Source organism: Capsicum annuum, chromosome 5, assembly GCF_002878395.1.
Source record: "Capsicum annuum cultivar UCD-10X-F1 chromosome 5, UCD10Xv1.1, whole genome shotgun sequence".
In the NCBI taxonomy this organism is placed as follows: domain Eukaryota; kingdom Viridiplantae; phylum Streptophyta; class Magnoliopsida; order Solanales; family Solanaceae; genus Capsicum; species Capsicum annuum.
Window position 1 is genome coordinate 107,932,891 of NC_061115.1, and position 17,658 is coordinate 107,950,548.

Here is a 17,658-nt window from a genome sequence, read left to right on the forward strand (position 1 = left end):
AAATATACTACTTCACAATGCCCTGGTAATAAACTTTGGAATTGGTGGTTTGGTTACGTGCTAAAGGTTTTTAATTGTCCGATAATGGTGGGTTGTGATAGCTAGCTGTGATGGTGTGGGTCTGATAGATGGACACTGGAAACTCATGTTTGCCGACATGAGGATTGTCATGGTGACCATATACTTATGAGGTACGCGGGAATCCCCTTAGTTATACCTGTATATATGTATCATGGAGGGAAAAGGGTACACGGGATCCTCGGCCCCTATGATATCTCCGATTCGTGCAGCTACATATACTAAGTCCTATTCACGGGTAACACTAGATCTATTTATCCTATGGGTGGTCTTAGGACGGTCAAGCTACAAAGCCCAGGTTAAAGTTTTAAATGCATAATAAACTTGTTCCCTATCCCGACATGGTATATATATATGTATATATGTGATTACATATGGTTAATTACTTTAGTTTGAATAATTGCATTATTTTATCCTTATTCCTGAGTACATTCTAGCGTTCACCCCTAACCCGTCTTAGGCGATGTATCCCCACGCGATGCAAGAAACAGCCATGCTACTCCTCCTGCTCAGTGACTTGGATTCGGGGACAACATTTGTGTCAGACTAAAGTGCTGAACTTCCATACTCTGGAAGACCCCATTTCATGATATGGATATCTTTTCATACTTTTGGCTATTTCTTAGACTTGTGTTTTGTCTATGGTCAAGGGCGTGTCTTGATCGAATGTTCTTTGTTATCAGTTAGAGGCTTTGTATGACTACTATAGGCATGAGCGGTGTCGGTATTGGTGTCATCCTTTGTATTGGTATTGGTATTAGGGCTGACACCGGTTGGATATTTGATTGGATTGTTCGTTGGTCATAGTTATGGATTCTATTATTGTCTATGAGTATTTATTGTTCTATATTGCTATATGTTCGGAATTCCTCTGACATAGGTAAAAGGGCAGTAATGGTTGAGGGGGTGGTCGTGTATTTGGCGTGGTCTCCTGTCCCAGTTGGACTTGAGGCACCCGACACAACTAGGCCCTGGTGTGGGTCATGTCTGCATATGAATGAATGCTTGTATGCAAGATATGCGCACTATATCTTCTTCTTCTTCTTGATATTATTAACATCATTAATAATCATGAACATAGTGATTCATAACAACATCACCATTATCTTCAGTAACTCATCATCAACATTTCATGAATATTATGATTGTAATAATATCATAAATAGTATTATCTCGTTGCCATCACAAAATCAAGTTTATGAATACGCAATGTTACAAATAATCACAAGCATTGCTTGAAAGCAATCACAATCACTACTTCACAATTAGATATATATCATAAGGATATCAATCTTAGTTTCATACATATCCTCATGTATATATGCTATCAAATCATTTACTCTACACCTCCTACCAAACCACAGTGTTTCCACCTGACGCCTTTCCTAATCTTGTATATTACTGAACCTCATTCATGTTCCAAACGTAGTACTCAATTTCCTCCCTAAATATTTCTGTTGGAATTGTTTTACTTGATCTTACAACCTTACCCTGATTACTCAATGGCTCTTACCTACCTACCTATTATGCCACACACCATATGACTAAGTTGTCTCTCAACTTTCCGACCTATTTAAGTCCACTCATAGGTCACCAACAACGTGTTTAGATTACTTTTAAAACCTACTCCCTTTCACATTTTGTTAAACTTCCTCAATTTCAAGACATAATCATCCAATTCAGAAGTAGCACCCTCTATCATACTTCTCCTTTTTATCGTATGTAACTCAAACTATGCTTATGAACCATAGTCTGTGATCAGCTAGTGAAGATTCTCTCGATACTCAACTCATTCCATACAAAAAATAACACATTGATGAGGTTCAACAATAATAAATCACATTATTAAACCTAATTGGATATTTAACATTTTCATCCATCTAAACACTATCCTTGAAGGCTTAATAAATGAGGAATCTTGAAATTAACCTCAATGTTATATGTATCTAGCTCATGTATAATTGCTACAATAAATAAATCAGAAACTACATCATAGATAAACCATGATTTTATTGAGAGGAGAGATTTGTCCAGCAAGTGCTAAACTTCTTCCTATGTTGGGTTCCCACCATGTATGCCTCAAAACTGCCCTCATGAAGCTTAGCCTTTGGTATCTCATACCTATGGAAATGGTGTTTATTATGGTGTTTTTGATGGAAAAAGGCCACTTAGGAAGTTAAAACAAAAGAGGATTTTAAAAATATCCCCAACTAGAAACAGTCAAGTTATTCTACAATAGTTATTTTCTACCATAGTGGTAGGCCATAGACCATCTCAATACCTTTTTGGGTCCTTTTGTCCCAATGGCCTTGGGCCTTATTTTTTCTTTTCGATTTAATTTTTCCTGGATCCAATTTAAGCATATTATTTATAGTGAATTATTTTCATGGCATTTTCACACATAACGATATTTTGGGTCTTTACAAATACCTTATTCTTGTTCCTTAGATATTTCTACTACTTTTAAATTCTCTACTGATAATTTCATAATATCAACTACTGCATCTATTTTTTTCTCAACCTTTTTGATTTCTAATCCATCCTTGTATCCCCTAGCACTTTTGATAATGTTTTTTTTTTCGCTACTAATTTTGCCACCTTGATTCATCCCTGTCCTTATTGATTTCTTCTATTGTTGAGGACTTTTATTGGCATGTCCATGTTCATATTTCTATTGTTTATTTCATTTAGGAGAATGTTGGATTAGTAGTGAATCATTACCATTTTGATAAGTCTTCATGATTCAAGTCACTTCTTTCCTTTTTGTCGCTCTACAATACATCTACCATAGCCATCATAAGATTTTAACTCACTCTTATCTTCTCCTTTTTCTTAAAGGATATCAAAAGGATTTGCCAGACTAAATTCATTTGATGTGGTAGGTTCTTCTTTCACAATATTAAGTAAATATTTACCAGTATTCAAATCCTTTTAGAACCTCCTAGTAGTTAGGTTTTATTCTTTGATATGATACATACTTCTTTTGTAGCCTCTTTGTTTTTCTTCCCAATGTTCCTCATTTTTTTTAATTATATAATTTTATTTTCTACAAATATCTCCCTTAATTCAGGATGATTCACAATCTTCCTCTGCATGACTTTAAAGTTTGTATGTTTTGTAATATTTTGCTAGCTTATTGTACTAAACATTGATAGATACTATCTTGGTCGTGTTGTTATTATTGTTCACCACTTAAATGTCTATTTGACTAGGTATGTCTTCTACCTAGTAAATTTGGACCTTCACTCTTACATAGCTAGTTCGTGTTTTATTAATAATAGCCATTTTGAGATAGATAGGCTTTACCACTGCTGCTGCATCTGAAAACAGTGATTCTTCCCTAAAAAGGTGGGTAAAAGGTCAAGCAATGATATCCAAGCCATTTCGTACATAGTCTCCTCATCTTTCTTAAAATTTGTTTCATATATTAATTGTTTCCTTTGATGATCTATCTCATCCTTCGCAATAATATATTGCACGTTTTTGGCTATTATGTTCACAAATTCTACCATTCGTCTAAATCTCATCAGAAGGTGTCTATTTCTTAGTAGGTCAATTTTATAATCACCCTTTACACTACATTGTCCTTGGATTTAAGTTCTCATGTCATCTAAATGAAGCCATCCATAAGAGTGTTTCCTAACCAGAACCAATTGCATGTTCTCCAAACTGTTCATTTTCTTGACTTACTCCCCCATCCACTTGACCCAATGAATTCTACTAACAAAAGATTGGGGGTTTATAGGAATTGGGTCCACCTTTGATGCTCTATTACTATATCATTCTATTAAATCTCCATTTGTATTTGACATTACCTTTTTCAATGTTAATGACATTTAGTTCATCTCTAGGCAAAGCTTTAGGCTCGTTACATTCAAATTTAGAAGTATTATTCTATAATTTGTAAATGTTTCCAAAAGGCAAATTCGCTGGCTCTTTAGGCAAATTTTTAGTGTTGGGAGTTTGGATCATAAGTTTAGTAACTTCAAGAGCTTTTTTAGGTTTTTTAGGTGGTAGAGGTTAGGAAATTGATTTGGGGATATCTACAGATCCAACCAGTCACCGAAGTTAAATAGGTGGTGGTCGGGATGTCCATGGTCGACGTTGTATCTGAGCATGATTTAGGAGTAGGCATGAGAGATAAGATGGCGTTGAGATCATTTTTGTTACTTTTATTGAAAAGTGATAGAATAACACTCAGTAATTATTTTTATTCTCTCTTCTTAAGTAATTTCATTGATCTAAATAAAATAATGTATGCATATCTAAAAATTTACCAACAAAAAAAATTAAAGATTCTCATTTATAAAAAAGTGATTATAAAATTATACATATCTTAAAGTTATTGAGTGTCAACACTTGGCCCATGCGTAGAGCAGGGAATAACTCTATCATGATCCAAAAATCAAGGGTCATGATGGCACTTATCGCAACAAGTCTTGACTTGTAAGCCAATCACCAAAACTAATATAAGCTTAGAGAATAGTACCAAATCCCAAGGACTTCTTGAATGAAGCCAAACAATATAAATACAATAATAACAGAAATTTCATAACAACAATACCATACAATACCCCAAATCTGGTGTCACTGTGTAAGAAACACTAAGTACATCTCAAATGTCAAAAGATACAATTATTGTCCAAAAGGATCATAATCTTTCCCTTAATACAAAACAAAACATGAACAAGATAGTAAGAGGTAGTAGATCAACTCTAAAAGCATATATCGACTGCTACCTCGAATATACTCTAGATACAACCTAAATCAGCCACCACATGACACACTCATACACGGATCTCCACTAAAAGGGCATAATATGGGTTATACGATCCACTTGTACTCAGTAGGTATCATATCCTGACTAAGTAAAGTAGAAAATAAAGCATTTAATATACACACTATGGGAACATGACCTTCAATAAGAAAATGTCCCAAATAGTAGCCCACACCATCTCCACTAATAATTCAATAATATACACATATACTAAATAAAAATATAAGAAAGGAACATAATAGATTGACAATTCCATAGAAACAACACAAATACAATAATAACAGAAATTTCATAACAACAATACCATACAATACCCAAAAATCTGATATCACCGTGTAAGAAAAACTAAGTGCATCTCAAATGTCAAAAGATACAATGATTGTCCAAAAGGATCATAATCTTTCCCTGAATACAAAACAAGATATGAATTAGATAGTAATTGGTAGTAGATCAATACCGAAAGCATAGATCAACTGCTATATTAAATATTCTCTAGATACCGCTTGAATCAGCCAATGCGGGACACACTCATACCAGGATCTACACCAAAAAGGCACAATATGGGTAATACGATCCACTTATACTCAATAGGTATCATAGTCTGACTAAGACAAGTAGAAAATAAAGCATTTAATATACACACTATGGGCACATTACCCTCAATAAGAAAATGTCCCAAATGGTAGCTCACACCATCTCCCCTAATAATTTAATAATATACAATTATACTAAATACAACTATGAGGAAGGAACATAATGGGTAGAAATCAAATCAAATGAATAAAAGAGGTACAAATAGATAGATATCACATAAAGAATGAAAATACAACAAAAAATATACACAATGCATAAAATGTAATGAAGATGATGGTGATGATATATGATGTACGAGGTTGTCGCAAAACCTCTGTATACACCTACCAAGTTGTGATAGTGAGGTAGGACCCACAGGGGGGGAGTCATCAACCCATATCTAATCCAATATCCAATAACAATATCCATAACTCCTCTTCGACGCATACATCAATCGAGAGTTATTAAATATGTCAAAACTTCAGTCAGAAAAAGCAGTGTTTCTAATATTTCCATGGTGGTACCAATATTTCATGAATGTATATGATATGATGATGCAACACTCACAACCAACCAAAACGAGAATTTCCAAATCTATTCAATATACCAACCATGTGAGCCAAAATTCAGTAAATATGCCAACTATCCTTGAATTCAATGTAATCCATATACCAGTAGAGTAAAATATACAAAAATATGCCATTGATACAACATAAATTCTAATTTAGGCTTTTCACCAAAAAATATACTATCAAATATACATAGATAAGGCCAACAGCATCATATAAAACCTCACATGGTCGCACATAGCTAATAATGTCTCAAAACCACCAAATAACAACAACATAGGCCCAACAAGGGCACAACACAATAATAAAGCCATTTCCATGATTAGTTCCCAACACAATAATAAAGCCATTTCGATGATTAGTTCCCATACTCATAACATGTTTTTATATGAATATTAACTAAACAACCTAGTTTTAAGAAAGTTACATCATAACCTTCCTCAAATGCCAAAATTCGGTCAAAAAATCCTTCTACTTGGAGCTTTTTCTACACGAACGTACCCAAAATCATTTAGCACTTACAAATATGGAATCTATGCATTTAAAGGATGTCAACGATACCTATATTATCTAAATTTAGGTTGTGATAAAAAATAAACCCCCAAAATGAGTTTTCAATAAAGAAAGGTAAAATCAAAATTTTCGTCCAAAAATATAATAATCATGATTAAAGGAGCTTATACAAGGAAACCCAAGTGAAAATAAGTTAAAATCAAAGTTTAAATCAAAGTATTACTAATTTAGGATTTTCAAGCCAAAATTCCCAAATTCCATTTTTGAATTCATGTTTTAACAAGATTAAAATGATAAGAATTGAAGAAAAGTAATTTAAAAAGGATTAGGACCTTATCTAAGCTAGAAAATAAAATAAATTGCCCAAAATCTTGAAACAACAATTCAAACTATCAAAAATGGTAAAAAAATTATGAAAATAGGAAATTTATATCGTCCAGGAATCGCTTAAGCATCACTGCATCGCTTAAGCAGTCATTGCTTAAGCAAGCAGTTATCGCTTATGTTATCCCCGCTTTACACGGGAGTGTTGCGTAAGCGACCAGGATATTTCTTAAGCAAGCCTATCATTACTTAGGAGACACTTTAGATATCAAGCCAAGTCACTTAGTTACCAAAATGTCACTTAAGCGATGCACCATCTTAGTGGTGCACTAGCTGGAAACTTGATGAATTCCAAGTCTCCGCAAACCCATCGGGATTCATTCAGAATCTCGAGAATTTAGATAAACTATGCCCATAGACTAAATTTGATTTTTTAAACTCAATGGCGATATCAAATTTTTGAAAAAATATCATTTTCACAAAGTTAGGTCCCAAAACCTAACAGTGCACCATTTTGAACAAAGGCTCAAAATAAGACATAAAAGTCATAAACCATACGAATCATGTATCAATCTAAAATTGACACTCCAAATCAATTGGCGTTGTCCATTTTTCCATCTGATGCACAGATCATAAATATTGACCAATGTCCACTATGAAGTCTTTATAATCACCAAAAACCATAAACTCACATAAACCACATCGAAATGCATTAGAAACTATAAAAATCATTCCCATACCTCAAAAATACCATAAATCAACCATTGAGAGGGGCAAAATGATCAAATAACATAAAATAAGTACTTCACAAAATCACTAAAAATCAGGTAATTACAAATCCACTAGTTCCCTTATTTAATGCGGGAGTTCTAGCACACCAAGGTCAAAATGCCTATTTCACCTTAAGGGATAGCATCAATATTTCACTTTAAATTCATTCATTGATGAACACATTCTCTATCATAGCATAGACCACTATTTTACTCTTAGTAATATTTTTCTGTTGCTTCATTGTGCTTCTAGTCCTTTCTACCTCTTCCATCATTCTTACTTCTTTAAATAATCTAGAATTTTATATGATAACTCAATTCTAATTTTTTATGTAGAAGTTCATGTGTTTGCTCAGTTAAAATTTTGTGATTCTTGTTCATTCTTAAAATTTCCTGTGTAAATTGTTGAGGATTTTGTATTTTCCTTATATGTGCTTTTGTTATTATTCTAAACCTTTATGCCAAATGTTTGGAAAAATTCATATTTGATAAAATACCTTTATCATCTACCTAAAACTTTAGCTAAACTTATATAGTGTATACATATTTTTTTTAATTTCTATGGGTTTATGATATAGGTTTCAAGTTATTTTTTGGCATCTTCTTTCATTGTTTCTCATACGACTATGTGAAATGTATTTCTTTAGCAAACAATGAAAGATGTGAATAGTAATGTGTTTCATTGAGTTAGAGATAAATTTGTAACAACATTGATTGCGAATTTCCCCTTTTTACATATTTGGACCATTTTACCCTTTCCCACAGTTATATACTATTGTGAGTTGTGGTTATGGTTGTCATAGTCTCCAATACATTCAGGAGTGATTTGGAAGAGTTGTAATTCATAGAGGGTTTAAAAACTATGAGTTTGACTTTGATCAATATTTTATGTTTCGAGTACCAAATGATGATTTGTATAGTTCCATTAGATATGAAATATCAATTTTAGGATAGGAACATAGTTAGTTTAGGTCCCTTGACTTTATTTTGAAACTTGACCCTTCTTTTGAAAACTAGTGAAATATGCCTAGAAGGGGTCCTAGGGGCTAATTTGTTGTAAAAAATCTCTTTAAGAAATCAAATGACACCATTGTGTTTGAAACATTGAAAATACCCCTATTATTATATCTAATTTACTTTGATTGGATCTTAAATAAATCTCGAGGATCCATTCAAACACTTAGAAGTTATGAAATTCGGCTGGTGCAACAACTGATATTTGGTACATAATCCTTCCTCGCAAACATAGGCCCATACATCAAATACAAAGAAGGAAATTCTCCTCCAAAATAATCACGAGGTGATGGCAATGATTGCAAAGGGTTATCGTGATCGCATCAGGTTTTTTGCTTCATCGTAAATGTGACTGAATCATTGTGAACGTGATGGGTCCAAGTTTCCAGCCTTTATAAATATGGGAGGTTGAACATGTACGTGAAATATAATTTAATTGGCTTGCTCACCGTTGACCCTCAATTGCAAAGGGCTGATCGCATTTCCCAGCTACTATTCACAAAACAGTATAAATACTCCATTTTCCTATCTTAACTATTTTGGACTTGGGAGCTTTGAGAAAGGAAAATTTCTTGGATTTTATTCATATTTATTCTTTGGTAATCTCTAAAAATCATATTTCCATTAATTTGTATTGATTATATCTTCAAAAGCACCTTTTACTCTTATTTTCAAACTAGAATTTATGGATTTTTCTTGTAAACTCTTACATTGGTTTTTTATAGATTTGATAATTAATTTTAACTCAATTTTGTGTGAGTTTTCAGCTGTTGATTCTTATGTATATAAAGAATATCTTTCTAAAATAAAATTTTGTCTTTACCGTTTTTGGTTTTGAACCTATTTTTCAAACTATTTTTTGAACTCAGTTTTAATATTATCAATACTGGTATCATTAGCTTCATTTTGATGCATAAATTATGTTTTTTGATAGATTTAGCATATTTTGAAATCATTCATGAAGGAAAGGCTCCGCGTTAAAGGGTCTATATTTGGATTTTGACATTTTTTATGCAGGTTATATCTTAACTTTTTTCAGAATGGGTTGTGTAGTTATGGGTCATGCAAAAATTCTATGAGTTAGGGAGTTCAGTCATCGAAATTGTATTTCAAAAATCACTATTATTATCATGTCCCTGTATAAGGGCTTACTTGTATATTAGTGTTGACTTGAGGTAATATATTTTGTTGTGACGTTCTAGTGGGGCAATTGTATGATATTGTAGGCCTTATTTATGCATTAACTTGCCTTATTTATTATTATGTGGCCCTAGTGGGGGCTTGGGTTGTTAATACAGGCATTACTTGAGCATTATTTTCCTTTATTATTGTATTATACTTGGAATAATCATTTAAAATGATATTATTAATGTCTACATGACTATTTATATCGATAGTGGCATGCGATTGTCTTTATTATAAAATTTTGTTATTTTGAGTTGATTATGAGCTCATTCATCCTATATTATATTGAGCATTGTCTTTGTACTAAGTTGTTTATGAGCATTACATCCTCATAACATCTATACATATTCATGAGGTTGGTACATCTAAGAAATACATATTTTTGTCTAAAAATAAGAAACTTTGTAAAGTGCCTATATCGAAGGATATGTCGGTAGGTTGATTGAGAAAAACGGGTTTTGTAAGATCGTGAGACAATTTATGAAATTTACACGACCTAAACCAGGACCTAGTAATTTCGGGTATCTCAAGTCCAACCAAGAATGAGACCACCCCTAATACCCAAACCATTAATGGCCCTACACCTCAAGTCGGATGAATTTTGAACATACAAAAAGATAAGATAATATAAAATTAAAGACACAACAATAAGTTTTAAAAAAAAATGAAAGCCATAACCAATTAATCATTCATTAACAATCCCAATGCCAATACCAATACCAATGCTAACACTAATGCTGACACTACCTATGACCATAGTAGTCCAACAAAGCCTCTAACCACAATTAAAGGATATCCATTCATGACATTCCCCAAACCATAGTAAAAAGAAATACCAAAAAATAAAAATGATATAAAGAAGTGCATAGCATGAAATGGGGTCTTCCGGAGTATGGAAGCTCACCACTTCAATCTGACTCAAAGTTATTGCCGAGCTGCCAAGTCACTTAGCAGGAGGATTTAAAGTATGGCCAGTTCCTTCATTGCGTGGGGATACAACGACCGAAGATGGTTAGCGGGGTAAAGATTAGTATGTAACTCAACAAAGTTAAAGTAATGCCATTACTTCAAAATAAAATGAAATAACCATACGCAATGACATACATATATATATCATGCCGGGATAAGGAACAAAGTTTATCATGCATTTAAAACCATAACCTAGATTGTGTAGCTTTACCATCATAAATCCACCCACAGGCAACATGGCTCTAGTGTTACCCCCTGAATGGGCCCTAATATGTCTAATCGCATGAATCGAAGATATCATAGATGGTTAAGGATTCCCACGTGCCCTTTACCCTCTATGATATATATATATATATATATATATATATAAGTATAGAATTGGGGTATTGCCATCTACCCAACAAGAATATGGTCACTAGGACCATCCCTCATGTCGACAAACATGAATTTCCAGTTTCCATCCTTAAACTCATTATACACAAAAATTATAACTGTCGTTAAAAAGTGTAAGAGGACACTGTCAAATATAGAATCCAACTAGGTTGTGGTAAATTCCCATAGGGAATACTATGCAAACTAAATTTATGATTATTAAGAGATTATTGATCGAAGGTTCCGAAATAGGGGGTTTGTTTGTTAATAGTATTTGATGCTTGTGGCAGGTTGTATTCAAACTAATGAGAATTTTTATGCAATTTTTGATTCAAAGAGAATAAGTAAACTTGGATTATGTTCACCAAGATGTTAAAGCAGTCAGGGTTGTGAGTTATCCCAAATTCCCAATTAATAATTTCAACTTCAAGATCGAGTGAACTCTTTAGTTTATCTATTTTTTCTCAACCTTAATAGGTAGCTACCATTGAATTATTTCAAACTTAAATAATGCAGTAAAATTTTCAATTGATCTCTCAAGTGGGTTGATCCTGTTAAGGCATCAACCCATAACTCGAAGGTTAGAGCCTTTGAATACCTTGTAAAACTTCTTTTTTCCCAACACATTTGTCAACTCAAACAAGTGGTGTTCTTGGTCTCACCCATCAAGTTTGAAACCAAGAAACACCATAATTATGAAGAGGAGATTATACAATTGCAATTAGTTGCAGAATCTAGGCATTCTCATAACCTTAAGCAACAATTCACATCAAGGCTCTCATAACCCTAGTTATGGGTGATTTAGCCACTCATCATATAAGAAGAAGACATCAATGTGTTTTTCATAAATAATCAGAGAAAATTACTTACAAAGATTCAAAGTATTGTTCTTGATCTGGAATGAATCAGTGAATAAAATGAGAAGATCCAAAATATCATCTTGTTTCTTTGAGAGATTTAGGTTACAAAAATATTCCCAAAAAATCAAAGATAGATGAAAAGATGCCTAATCTAACCCTAAACTGGGTATTTATATGTTTCCAGGTATTGGGGATTCAAAATTTGAACTTCAGATTGTCGCGTCAAGGTTGATGGCCAAGTTGACAGCCCGTCAGTCGCCTGACGTTCTATCACTTGGAACGTCACTTGGACTTCCAATTTTTCTGCATTCTATCTCAATTTTTATGACCATATTGATGGGCTGTCAATGACTTGATGGGCCATCGCCTAGATTGTCGCTTAATTCTAGGATGGTTAGCATTATGCTTTGTTCTTACGTTCAAGTTAATGGCCCATCAATGGCCTGACGGTCCATCACTTGGGCCGTCACTTGGGTCATCCAATCCTTCCTTTCTTCTTAGTGTTGACGGGTACCATTACGATCCATCACAGGGTTGACAGCCTATCAGTTAGGCCGTCAAGGGCCTTTAGCTTGTACTTTTCCAAGTTATTCCTTATTCTAAATCATTTGCCTGAAAAACATTAAAAACCTGTATCAAATATACTTATAGTTGCTTAAAGACACATAATCATCCCTTGTAAAAGTTGTAAAATATCTCATCAAAAGTCAAAATATCAACAGCCTCAACTTAAGACAATTGCTTGTCCTCAAGAAACTCAACACCATATCTTATGCATGAACAAGAAAAATGATGGGCATTTAACCATTGAACTATGGATAACACAACCACTAAACTTTCACCTAACTCATGTAGTCATAACACATCGGGATCCATAATTGGCACTATTTTCAATTTAGCACATACATGATCATAGACACAACATCTCACATAAATTAGTAAAGACAGGTATAGCTCAAATTGCCCTCACAGTCAAAGAAGTCTACAAAACTATATTAATTTATCCCGCAAACTATTGACTAAGACTCTTACTCTCACAAAAGAAGTAACAAACACAGCACACATACCCATAAGCTTTCCCTTATTATCTAATGCTCCCCTATGGTTGATTTTCAAAGATCAAATAGGACTTTTTATGGCTTGTAATGTGATTTTGGTGCTAGGTAACGATCAATTTTGAGAAAGTGACTTCAGGTTATGATTTCACCCTCTTGGCCCTTAATTTCTACTCGCCATGATTATTTTTTCTCTACTTCATTTACAATCCATAACACTCATCCATTAATTTTACAATAAACCTATTTTTTAGCAAGTCTGCATCAGCCATCCTCAGCTTATGTTGATGCTGTTAGTTGATGCGCATAATATCTAACTAGATCAGGGCTGAATGAGACATTTTATTTCAACTCACACTACTTTTATCAAATTGTCAACTTTCCTAATAGTAGCCATTCTCAACTTAGGTATTTGCCTAAGTTGAGGTGCCCAATATCTAATATTAGACCAGGGATAAATCAGATGTTAACATTTCAAAGAGCGTGAATCAAAGTTGTTGGGGTTGAACAAATAAAGCTCAAAAAGGGTTTAAAGGGAAAAATTACATCTTTTTAGTGGGATTTTTGTTGATGGATAAGTGGACTACAATTGAAGGAGGCCTACTATCCTATCCTATTAAATCAACCACAAAGTAACATAAATTAACCGGGCAAATTCTGGTTTTACACACCATGCAAGAACTATATCAAAATACTCCCACGCACAGGAAAAGAACTTATACTTATCCTACAAAATCTTGGACTTGCATCACATAAGCATACTTGTTCTATCTTAACATTCTAATGATAATCACAGATTCACAATGGTTTCTCAACATACATAAAGTGACAAGAAAGCATTTCCATAAATAAGGGAGTGACCAAAACACAATAAAGTACCCACTCCTACAAAACAAAAATGCTTTATCCTCAAATGCCTTAACAATAAAGTACAAGGGAGTGAAATACTTGCAAAGCCTCTTAGGCTTGTGAGTCAGTCAAATTGAGTGAGGCTTCTTTGACCTCACGTACAACATCGGTCAATGACCCCAATGGTGATAGGGGTGCTCCAAATATCTTTCTCCTAAATTAGAGGTATCTCAAATGGAACTAGATCTGGTGTGGGTCCCCTTGCTGGGGCTGAACTAGTCAAAACTCGTGTTGCTTTGTCAATGGCCTTTTTCTGCCTTTTTTCTATTTTTTTTATCAATTTCTTAAAAGCTATTTTCATATATCTAGCTTCTATTTCCTCAAGTGTCTTATTCTCACATTTTTTTTAATTGAAGTTTCTCGGTTAACACTTTCATCAACTTACTTATCTTTATCTTTCAACGACCTACCCATGAGATCAATGAGACCCTCATCTTCAAAACTAATCACCAAAGATGGATCAAAAGTTGGCTGTGGTGGTTGACTTTTCATCTCAGTGATGTCAGCTTATACCTGTCTAAACTTTGCCATGAACTGTGTGATGTCTTGAGTAGATAACTAATTCTACTAGTTGTTGACACGCTCCTCCGTCTAGTCCATCCTGGCATGAATATTATGATAGGGCTTGAGAGATTCAGCAACAATCCAATCGATGAACAATTTAAACTTCTTTGCCCAAGTATTCATCAGCTTCTCAAACTTTTTTTGGACCCTTGCAGATTTGGAAAAGTTCTATTGTGTCAGCCGGTATTTAGAATACTAAGATGGGACAGATGCAGTGTCTGAAGTCTTTCCCACCAGAGGCATCGATGTTGAACCTATAGAAGTATCTGGTGACAAATAAGTAGTAATTGGAAGTGGCATACCTTGGGGAACCTCTGAAGTCCCTGAGCTAGAGCAGACTGTTACTGGTAGGCAAGTGGCTTATGAATGCGCATCTTATATTTTGAGTCATCCTTTATTTGCTCAATATCCTATCAGTGACTTGCCAGTATCTCAATATAAACTCCCCTGAGTAAAAGAACATTAGTCTTCCCACCAAGCTCCATAATCAGACACGGGAATGGTAAAGTGTTAGTTGTCCTGTGAGATCGGGAAAACAACTCATCAGCAATGATATGGCCAAAATCAATCTTCATCCTCTCAAAAAAACTAGCAACCAACACTTCCCTTTGAAGCACAATATTTGTATCTTCACCAGCCGACATCAACCTCAGCCTCACAATCTCCCACCAAAACTTCATTGTAAATCTTAGGGATGATTTAGCAATGCATTTCTTGGTGCTATGCAACCATGATGGATTTCCCTCATCTGTTAGAAGTTGAGCCAACCAAGTACTTTGCTCTACTACAATAAACATATGATGCTCAAGCTCCAGAATTATATCTGGTGGCTCATAGTTTGGACCAAATAGCATCCTATTCAGAGTTCACTCAGAAATGTCAATATTGACTTCTCTTACAGGAACCTGCGACCTATTCGGATGTCATTAATTTTAGTTCCTTTAGAGAACTCCTTCTCCAACAGGGCCAAATAATTGGCAAAGAACTCTCGTGCAAGATTTGGGTAGTACGAACTAGGAGGTTTGCTCATCTAGCCCAAATCATACTCATTAAACCTCTTTTCAAGCTCCGCATACTCATAAAGTTCAAATATGATGATTAAGTATTCTTGAGAGATAGGCTGTTTTATTTATCTGTTTGTTATTGGTTTTATCCCCTCAAAAAAGTGTTGTCATGACCCTAAAATCTACCACCAAATAGATTCCCACACTTACGGGTCTTTACTTTTAATCACATAAGCATCTTTTAATTTTGATGCCTCAACTTGGTCGGGGTTTGAAGTTTCAACCCTTTCCTCATCGGGGCTGGAACTAGTGTTGTTGTTGTTTTCGCTCCTACTATCTTTTTCAAATTAGGAGAGTACTTGATTCACTCAGTCATGTTGATGAGTATTGTAAGCTGATACTTCTTCACTCCATGTCGGATTACCTCTACCCTGTATCTATTGAGACCTTTCCCCACCTCTGTGTAGGGGTAATTTCTATGTTATTTTTCCTGAACAGAGAACAAATAATCAATTGTGTGTTAGAATCAGAAAGAAATAAGGCACAGGTTTGGTTTGACGGATAAGTTGATGGTCTGTCACCTTTACCGTCAAGGTTAACCATAGAAGCAGTTTCTCAGAAGCTTGAAGATGGTCAAGTTAACAGCCCATCAGGAGACTGATAGCCCATCAAGCTTTCCATTAAGGCCTAAACAGGAAGCATTATTTGATTACTATTGGAAACATCCCATCAAGGGCTTGACAGTCCCGTCAAACTAACTATTAGCCATATTTTTTTAGCTTTACTATTCCTTGTGAAAATTTGTCAAACACCTGGTGCACATAGGCTCAATGATTGCAGCATATGTGGAATTGAATCTATATTTACGCACCATTTTTTGGACCATGGGTTACTCAGTAACAATCATGTAGAGATAGCACTGTAATGGTAAAGATTTTCCACCGGTTCATAGCTCACGGTCCACTTCTTAGTCATAAGATCCTTCATAAATTTAGCATAGCCCTACATTTTTTCTAGCACCTCAACCAAAGTCAAATTTATTGTTAGCTTCTTTAGCATGGCTATAAAATTGCTAAATTTTGTGTCATATGCCTTTTTCTACAATCTGTGCGGGAACGAAGGGGGTATTTTTGGTATTTTGGTAACTATTATTTCTCCTTCCTTTTCCTTGACTTTCTCTAACTCATCAATCTATTTCTGATTAGATGGAACCTCATTATTCTCCAGCTTCTCAGACTACACTGGATGCTCTTATTTTGCTTCCACCTCTAACTCCACCACATTATCTAAAATATTTTTACCCATAGAAGGGCCAGGTAACACTTTACCACTTCACATGGTGATAGCTATGCAAGAATTTTCATTCCTCAGATTTTGCATGGTATCACTCGACTCTTTCTCTGATTAAACATCATCAATAGTTGATTCATCTACTACTCCAGTTGTTTAATATAAGTCAAATGTGGGTCATCTAATTGACTCATAGATGAAACATCACTCTTTATCTCTCTTACTCCAGTGGCAGCTGACTCTACCCTTTTTAAAAACTTGGCCATTATATCGTCCATTGACATCTTGTCGGAACTAGTAGCAGTATTGTTACAATTTCTATGAGGTAAATACAATCCACTCCTATCATACTTATTTTTCAAACTACCTTGATCACAAACTCTATAACTATCTTTATCATAGTAATTCTGACCTTGATTTCCTTGGCTATTTCCTCAAAAACCTCCTTGATTATTCAAGTAGTTCGCCTCTTTCTCAAAATCTGATTTAGCTCCCCTACTTTAAGACACAATAGCTTTCACCTTTTCTATCTTCCTAGATAGTAAATTCTTTATGAGCAAATCTATCTGGGTCTTCATATATGCCATATCCTTGTCACGTTCCTCTTTTATCATCGTTGTTCATCTAACAACCCACTAGACACAGTATTACGTGCTACTATAAAATCCCTAGTATGCCAAGCTATACATGTCTTAGTTAATCTTTCTAACATCTCTGCAGCCTTAGTAAAAGTAAAGACCATGAATGTTCCAATTCCAGCATTGTCCATAGTTAGCTTCGTGATAAAGTTCAAGCCCTATAAAATATTTCCATCAAATGTTTATCAGTCATC